The 8,289-nt window shown below is 38.6% G+C and overlaps 1 long non-coding RNA gene across 1 annotated transcript; it reads left to right on the top strand.

The window, feature by feature from the left end:
• The first annotated feature begins 2,425 nt into the window (after positions 1–2,425).
• LOC106531276 (uncharacterized) lies at positions 2,426–3,233 on the top strand. The gene is made up of 2 exons (XR_001311892.1): positions 2,426–3,088; positions 3,163–3,233. It is a non-coding gene; the product is annotated as an uncharacterized LOC106531276 (long non-coding RNA).
• Positions 3,234–8,289: the final 5,056 nt, after the last annotated feature.

Below are 8,289 nucleotides of genomic sequence, written 5' to 3' on the forward strand. Positions count from 1 at the left end.
CGTCACGTCTTTTACTGCGCATGCGTGTCACATCAGTGCTGTGGAGCGTTCACYRHMBYGTCTGATGCAGGTCACATTTAAAATGTAATGTGAACGTTCACACAAAAAGATGGTTTTTTTTTTCAAAAAATCGGAACTGAGCACTAAGACCTGCAGTGTGAATGTAGCGTTTGTTTGCGCTTTAGCGGTCTTACTAATTTTTTATAATTCACTAGCAGATTTGCGCTTTCTAAAATTAAAATGCAGTACCGCTAATAACTAATTATCTACCAGTCATCATTATCTTGAACAGCAGAAGGTATGTCTGTCAATGAATCACAACACACATGATCTATCCTACAGCACCCCTCACATATAAACACACTTATTGGGACATCCTTGTGGACTGTTGCATTCGGTCACGGTTCTAATTTCCCACAATGCTTTGTGTCTGCTAACGTAGCAGGAAGGCAATAGCTCCAGCCCCACTAAAATAGGCCTAGTGACGCCACTGATTGATGCTTCTTTAATGAAAAATCTACAACAAACAAAAGAAAAAGACAAAGAAGCAGCCGAACTAGTAATCCTCAACAACTTTTTAATTTTTACACTAGGAGCCAAAGGTCTGCTTCAGGAAATCAGATCCTCAGCAATCGGCGGTTGTAAATTAAGCATTAAAAGGGTTCATACACCGCTAGTTGGCAGTGTTGTGCATATATTGGACATGAATTGTCAGTTAGTGTCAAATTTAACTTTCACTTTAAAATTAGCTTCTACTTATTTTTCTATGGCATAAGCGGTTTTGAAGTTGTGGACCTAAATATTTTCTGAAGCGCTTTAGAAATTGCGGAGCTAATTTTTGGATTAGCGCTGCCCACCACTGAACTGGAATATTCTAAAATGGCGTTCTGAGCCCTGATCTCACAAATTTTATAACATCTATAAGCTGAAAGCCCCCATCTGGAGAAAGAACCGTTGAAACGTGGGACTGCTGGAGGAAGGGTGCTTACAAGGAGAGAGCCAAAATACCTGTCAATGGTTGTAGAAGTTTTGATAGTTACAGAAATTACTTAATTGCAGTGATTGCCTCAAAAGGTTGTGAAATAAAATACCAAGTTGACAATACCATCTTATTTTTAATCAAGGACAGTTGTATTAGTTTGTTTAAATTTATACTAATAAATAAAAACAAAAGCTATGTCTACTTTTTTAGTTGATTTATGATTGTTTTTCTTTATTACATTTGTCAGTTTCAAGTTACTTCAGTGACCTTTGCAAATTCAGTTTTCTTTAACAAGGGGCCACAAACAAATTTGTTCACATCTGTAGAAGAATAGTGAGCTTCCACCCTCAGAAAACTTACAAAGGTGCACAGAGTTTTGCCCTTGTACGGAGGGAGGGGAGGGCACATGGTAGAATCTGTCATACAGACAACCTATGCAAGAACAAGTCTGTAATGTGGATCTATGGTGCTGGACAGGGTCAGTGGAAGCACTGGAGTGTGTTTTACTGCACCATAACCTGAGACAAATGGGCAGGACGGTGTAGAGTGCCACAAAAAAAGATAAAAAAATTAATTTAGTCTACTCTGTGTGACTTTCCGCTGGATCTTCAACCCAAACCAAGGAGCATTTTTGTTCTTTCACTTTAACAACTAATAAACGTTTTCATTTTTGTTTCAAATTCAACTAAATGAAAGAATCTGTAGTTATTTTTAGAGGACTACTCACAAGTCAGAACATAAGGACAGCTTGAATTTTCCCAGTATATTTCTGCTCCCTCCTCTTAGTTCGGTTTGCGATGTGGGTTGTTACTCATCATGCATGCTTCCTGTAGTGAAACAGAGAATTGAAACTCTTCAGTCCATCCAGATTTCCAATAAAGGCCTCACGCCTGCCAGCGTGTCATTCAGGCTGACAACAGGGGCAGAGGCAACTGAAGTGAACTTAAGTCTACCCCCTGCCCTATAAATAATATTTAATCCCTCTATGGAAAAGAGAATTTGTAATGATTCTCAGAGCTTTGTTGATGTTTCACTGTGCCTCAGCTACAGCTGACACCAATCAGACAGCTTTCTAAGATCCACAATAGTGAGATGTGATGGATTTTTACAGATCAAATAGTCTGCCTATATTTGCATTTTAGTTCTTTTGTGTGAAATCTAAAAAAATGTGAGAAAAAAATGAGGAAACTACGAAGACACTGAAAGTTTTTAAATCTTTTTTTGCCACTACAGTAGAAAACAAAACTGAATGTTTGTTTCTTAATTTCTGCATCATGAGTGGCTTTTTATAATACTATAGTAAGAAAGAAAAAGAAAAAGTAGAAGAGAAATATAAGAACAGTAAAGAGAGAAACCAATAGAAATTCTACAACATGTGAAATGAACACCAATAACACACAGGACACCACACCCAACATCTGACCATCAGCAAATGAAGAGAGCAAACACCCAGCAACCAAACTTAAACAGATGTATGTGTTATAGTTTTAGGTCTAGTTTTAGTTTTGTTTTTATCTCATGTCATGTGTTTTTAGCAGCTCTTTTCCTCAGCCTTGTCATATCCCTGCTCCCCCTCCCTTCACAGATCCTCGGGTAATCAGCTCATACAACTCACCTGTGTCCCTCTGTATTTAAACCAGCAGTTTCCCTCAGCACTCTGCCAGTTTATCATCAGCCAGTCTATGATTCACCAGCATTCTTGTCCTGTTCTGATCTCGGCTCCTTGACCACCTTCTCGTCCCTTGGATTACCGCCTCTTGCCTCAGCCCGTGTCGGATACCTTCTGCCTTCTGCTCTTCTGGTAATGACCCTGTTTCTGGTTCTCGGACTCCTGCCCCTTGTCTCTCCCTTGCTCGGCACCACGACACCTCAGACTTCCTGGTTCTCGACCCCTGCCTGCCTCCTGGATTCAAGAGTTAAGTTTGCTCCTCTTAACCTGTTGTATACTCTGATTCCTCTGGGTATGACCCTCGTCTGTCCCTGGACCCCGGACCCGTTTCTCGGACCTGCAACGCTCCCAAGGATTGTCGGTGATGTCATCGTGTTTCTCTAGAACCAAACTGACACAGTCGGTGTTTCCACACGGAGGCTCCCAGTTGACACCAGGTTAGTGGCTAAAAATACCAGTAGTATTTTGTCCCAGAGTCTTACAGCCACTAACCTGTTTTTTCTGTGTCCAGAAAACCGGACCCACGCACCTGGGTTGTTCCAGCTCCACACCAGCAATTTTAATAAAATTTGTAAACCTTTATCTGTTTTCGGGTTTTTATCAGAGCTCAAACTCAGATCCGTAACAGTATGTACATATACCTACACACATACACATCCACACCTATGTACAATAATTATAACCTCGTTAATATACACAAAACACACACACCTATACACACAGACACATACATACACATACACATACACAATGCTACTAGTTTTTTAATCTAGTCACATTTACAGTAGATACAAGAACTTCCAACTATAGGTAGAAATCAAAGACTTGAAGGCTTCATATTGTAGCACAAAAATAATACTTCCGTGAGAGTTGTAGCATGGAGCAAGTAATTTCGAAGCTTAATGAAGAAAATAATTTATTAAAGATAAGTGCTGGTGAGGCAGCTTTGAGGACTTAGAAACAAACGACGGGGAGAGGAGACAACTGAGGAGACCGGGGACCGTTGCAACACTTTTTACATTTGACTCTGTTACTCAGAGATGGTTTGAATTAGACAAACCAAATTTTAATACAATAAACTTACATCTGTCTGTTAATAGTTAAAACCATTTATAGATGATTAAATCATGTACATTCTTCACTATTTGTATTTGAAAAAGAGAAGTCAGATGTTACAACTGACCCAGGGCCGGGGACAGTTGCAACATTGTTTGGGGTGGTAACAACATATTAATACAATATTTTTCACTGTAAATAAAAGTTTTTATTTATATTATTGCTAAATGAATAAAACTGTAAGTTATYATGATATTACAGTGTTATTTATTTATTCTTTTTGATCAAATGATGAATATAGATTAGCCTTGATGAGTAGACCTTATATACAGATGTCAAAGACTCTAATTGATATAAAATACAGTTGACTTTTAGACACAAGGATAATAGATCAGTTTGTGAGACAATTAACTTTAGTTTTGTCTATTGTCACTGTACGCCTTCATTATGTAACATTTACATTAAACAAACTGGGATTTTAAAACCATTGTTGAAAACAACAACTGTAGAAAACACATCTTAAACACTTTTATGTTTTAAACTATAAAACTGTCATGAATACCCAACACCCTTTTAAGTGTAAACTTAATTTCAACATGTTAATCTCATCTGTATGTGCTCTGTTTTTATATGGATTTATCGTATGGGGACAGTTACAACAACTGTTACAACTGTCCCCCTTCCTGTCAGCCATGATAAAACCTCATGTGTTAGCTAAATAAGCTCATCTGGATACATGTTAACTAGATTAGTTAAAAGTCAACAGATCACTTGTTTAAACCATACAAGTTTGAGCTGGATCACAAAAACAGTGACAACAGTTTAACAAAAATAAAACTGGGTAAAAAAATACTTTGGTTCCTCAAAAACAGTTTTTTTTTTTTTTCAAATAAATCCTGGATCAGTTTTTGAATCTGTTGACTTTTTCTTTACAAGGTGGGACATCTAACTGAGCATGTACAGTGTGAGTGTCATCACTCGATGTTTCTGTTTGGAGAAAAACGATGTGTTGCAACCAAAAATGATGTGTTGCAACCATCCCTTGTTGCTACTGTCCCCAGGCTCCCCTACATTGACTGTGAAAACAGCACAATGAATGGAAGGTGGTGAACAGAAGGTGCATGACAGAATATAACGAACAACTAATGAGTGTAAAGAATGAACACCTGGAAGGAAACACAGGAACAGGTGAGCGCAGGTGGAACTAGAGAATAAACAAGCAGGAGCACAAAATGGAAAAATATATGGATTCACAGAGAAAATAATAATAAAAAGTACACAGAATGCAAATCGTGAAAGGACCTCCCCTCAAGGACAGCACTAGGCATCCATAAACAAACAAACAAACAAACAATGAGGGAACACAGAATATCTACTCAGGAAAAACACAGAAAAAAAGACAACAGCAGCTGACAAGAACCTCTGAAGACTCCAGAGCTGAGTCTGTAGGAGAATTTGTCACCGGCAAGGATATAACAGAGATGAGGAAGCAGAAGGTCCAGAAGCCGCCTTGGGAACTGTCTTGCGAACAGCTTCAAGGATCACCTCAGTGAAAGGAACCACAGGAGCAGGAACCACAAGACAGGGTTCCCACCCTTGGTCAACATCAAATTCAAGGACCTTTCAAGGACTTTAAGATAAGATAAGCTAAGATAGAACTTTATTGATCCCACAATGTGGAAATTTGCACATTAGAGCAACTCAGGACAGGTGAGCTGCCGTAACAGGCTTGCAACCGTGGCGCCAACCTAAACAGAAAAAAAAAAAATACAGAAAAAACACACAAGTGAAGATGAGGAAAAAAACAAAAACATAATTTTATATCAACACTGTGACACACTATGGTGTTTATGAAAAAACCTCTGCATAGAACAGATTTATTAGCCAGAGGAGTAAGTGAGTTTAGGGGGGCCCGAAGAATCCAGTCCCCTAAACAAGCGCAGCCATAGTTAAGAATATTGATGGAACTGTTCATTCTGTGAGCCCCCAGCCTGCTCAGGAGACCAGAATCAAACGGGCGAGAGAGGAGAGGGGGAGGTGTGGAGCAGAGCCTTGTCGACACATCCAGCCAGGAAGAATGTAGTCAACAGATCAAGGTTGTTGTCAGGGAGATCCAGATCCTGTAATTAGTTGTTTTGGGAACAAAAGAGTCAGGCAGACGATAACAATTTCCCATCTGCTTTAATGTCTGCTGGTGCATCTCAAGGTGGTGAATCCAATCAGACAAATAAAATGTGGACAAATTCCATCGAGCCGATCTATCAGCTTCTCATAGATCAATTCCATCTCGCCAACAAAGTCCAGGGACCACAGCCGGACTGCAACCCTCAATAGAACCGCTTGCAGACCGAGTCCAGCTTGCTCAAAGCACAATGTCCGAGTTTTGATAGAATATGGCCATCCATCAAATTGGTCAGTCAGCCAGGAGATGAAAAGCCACCTACGCTGTTTTGTAGAACACCAGGAGACCACCAAGCCAATCTGTAGAATCCAGTGATCGGAGTCCAGATATACAGTATATCCAGAACAGAGCAGAACAGAGGTCCCACCTTTGACATGTCCTCCCCTGGAAGAAGAAAAAACTTTGTTGCAAAAGTTTTATTAAGAGACCAGCTAACCAAATCCATAAAAACTTCCATAATTTCTGATTTTGTATGAAAAATGTAGAGAAGGCTCCAAGCAGCGAAGCAGGGAAGATAAGGACGGGCAGGAGAGAAGGAAAAAGCGTCTTACTCCTCCGAGAGCAGAACAAAAAAAAATCCAGTACCAATTTCCTAAAATTCAAAAACCATGCACAATGGCAATTACCTACTGCTACCCCAGAATGTTGCTGTAATGGAACTAATACCTTATGTTTAAGCTAGTAATTCATGACATCCTTTAATGACCTAGGTTTTCATGACATGCTHTTCYTCTGCAGATAGAATGATTAAAGTCAGAACAAGATTTGCTAACAACAGTCATTCTTAGATATCACTTGTGTTTATCTTTTTGTTTTCCACTGACCTTGTATCNTTTATTATGGTATAGTATTTAAATATATGCCTGAGAAACACATAATATTGGCCCTTTAATGTGATTGTAAAATACTCTGTATTTACCAGACTCGTTGCTGGAGCTAAACCTGTGTGTTTGTTGTGAATATTTTCTTTTTTCTGTTTGATTTTTACAGTTTTGTGTGTGTTAAAGGTTAGGTTTGGTCCATGACTCTTAAACTCTTAAAGAACAAGACTTCAAAAAACAAAACAAAAAAACAAGCAAAAAATAAATAAAATAAACTGTAACTGCGCATTCAATGTACCGGGTAAGTGTATTTGCAATTTTGGTACTGTTGCACATTTTATATCAGATTTTTTTGTAAATTTTTGTAATTTGTATTTAGTATATTTATTTGTTCTTTTCTTTTTATATATATTTTTGGATAGACGGAGTCCTTGTGTAGAAAAAGTTCATTCCACCACACGTATGTGTGTAGTTTTTGGTCCTTCATTTTTCATTTTAAAGACATACTGAAAAACAAAAACAAAAAAAGCTCATTTTGTTTTTGTTTTACACTCCAAAACTGAAAAGATGCTTTTTTATTTTTGTTAAACCAGAAGTTGAACTCMCTGCTGTCCTGTGGAACCTGCTGCAGCTTCAGCTCCTCAGCTGTTGCAGAAAACTGGGAGGATCTGTTTGTTTTCATCTCTGAACTGTTTATTTCCTCTGTGTTCTTCCAGCTCCTCCCATGATCCTCATGTTTCTTCTCCAGGTGTCTCTGATTGTTTTCTCCTTAACTCTTTCCCTGTTTTAATGTGGGATTGTCAGCTTAGGTTTGTCTGAGTTCGGATCTGTTTTTGTAAATGAATAATTTAGTTGTTTTGATCTGCTTCCAGGGTCAAACCACTGCTAAAAAACACAAAGTGACAAACTGATACTTCATCTAAAATGAAAATAATCTGATTTTCTAACTGAATGTGGAAATTCACATTCCACTCAAATTAATGCTGATATGAAGTTTTTATTCAGGCTGGAGAAATGAAAAATATAAAATGTGTGTCTGCTTGTGAAGCTCCATATTTGCCCTAAATGTTTTAATCTTGTTGCAGACATGGGGTGATGATTTAAAATTGTCTATTTCTGGCTCTAAACGTAAAAAAAATAAAGAGATTGTACAAAGACAGCCCAAACACTGTGATGTAATACACTCCAGACTGATCTGATGTTCAGGATGATAGTATTTGTCGAACAGCTGAATGAAACAAAACTTTAAGGATGTTCAGACGCCACACGATGAATTCAAACAGAATGTGCTTTCTTTAGTTTGGTATTAGCAGCAGATTAACACACACGTCTCAGATTTGATGTCCACAGAATGGTTGCAGAAGACGAGCCTAAAAATACCCCTTTGAATTGGAGAAGAGATTAAAAAAGAAGAGTTATGGACAGACGAATATATAACGACGACACGGCCGAGGGAGGACGAGAAAAAGGAGATAAAAGAGGGGATTACATACATCACCAGCAGTAAGTCAGCGGGATGACACTGAAGGGTGGGATGGGGGATGATGGGGAAATAATCTGGGAACATCTGGACCTCCTG

This window comes from Austrofundulus limnaeus, unplaced genomic scaffold (genome assembly GCF_001266775.1).
Source record: "Austrofundulus limnaeus strain Quisiro unplaced genomic scaffold, Austrofundulus_limnaeus-1.0 Scaffold615, whole genome shotgun sequence".
NCBI classification, from domain to species: domain Eukaryota; kingdom Metazoa; phylum Chordata; class Actinopteri; order Cyprinodontiformes; family Rivulidae; genus Austrofundulus; species Austrofundulus limnaeus.